A 1,121-nucleotide genomic window follows, 5' to 3' on the forward strand; every position below is an offset into this window, starting at 1 on the left:
CATGACTGAAGGGAAAGACATCTGAATAAAATAAAAGACACAGAGTGTAAAATTTCTTTGTCTCTTGATGCTATTTGTATGTTCTCATTTTTGTAACTAAAATTACCCCAATCTCACTGAAATAGCAAAACTGAAATATTTTAGTTAATTAGAAATTTTCCTTTTCTCTCATAGGAGAACTAATATTCAATAATATTCAACAGAAGTGTTTGGAGGTGTTCCCTGCTTTTAAAGTTACTTCCACTTTAAGAAGAGAGGTCTGGTTGACAATTTTGTCAGACTATTATATAGCAATTATATTACAATGGTGGCTTTATTTAAAGTACATTAACAGTTGCAGGTCATTGTTTCCTGAGACACAACCCTAGATTACCCAGAGATTCTCTCTCATCTCCTAAAAGAACTACATACTTCAGTTTTCATTACAAGGATCATATTACTGCTGCTTTCCATTCCACAGAAAGTTGTTTCGTGTGATTTTGGTTTTGGGTTCTTTTTGTTTTTGTTTAGTAGTAGTAGCAAGTCAATAGTAGTAATTTCTTTTCAGTAACTCCTAATCAACATGGTTTGGACTGTGTTTCTATCTGTTTCACATGGGTCACTATGGGTTAGAGCCCACTCAAGCACACACAACAAAAGCAAAAAATTAGGAAAGATTAATATCTTCTCATGAGCTCTGAAGTCTTAATTAGTAGATAGAAGCTGTACTGCAATCCCAAAAGCAAGCTGTTATATTCCATCAGCTCTGTGGGAGAAGGATGGGCAATCTACTCTGTAGCAATTAAATGCCTCTGAAAATCCACTGGAGTGTCAGCTCAGTCAGTTCTGACTGAATGGCACACAACAATAACATAGTCTCAATGCTGATCTATTCTTTTCTTTCAATGGTATCTAGGTAATTTCAAACAGCCTTTAGACTTATAAGCAGTTGTTACTATTATGTGCCCATCAGGTTGTAACCAACAGTCTCATGTTGACCCTCCTGAGAGTTTTCAGAGGCGTAACATAGGATGGGAGGAGACTGCCCATTTTTGTTCTGCAAAGTAACTGGCAGATTCAAACTGCTTACCTTTTCATTGACAATGCAACTTCTTATCACTAGATTTTTCTTTTCATCTGAG

The sequence above is a fragment of the Elephantulus edwardii genome, unplaced genomic scaffold (assembly GCF_000299155.1).
Source record: "Elephantulus edwardii isolate Elephantulus edwardi_28Jun2011 unplaced genomic scaffold, EleEdw1.0 scaffold00100, whole genome shotgun sequence".
NCBI lineage: Eukaryota > Metazoa > Chordata > Mammalia > Macroscelidea > Macroscelididae > Elephantulus > Elephantulus edwardii.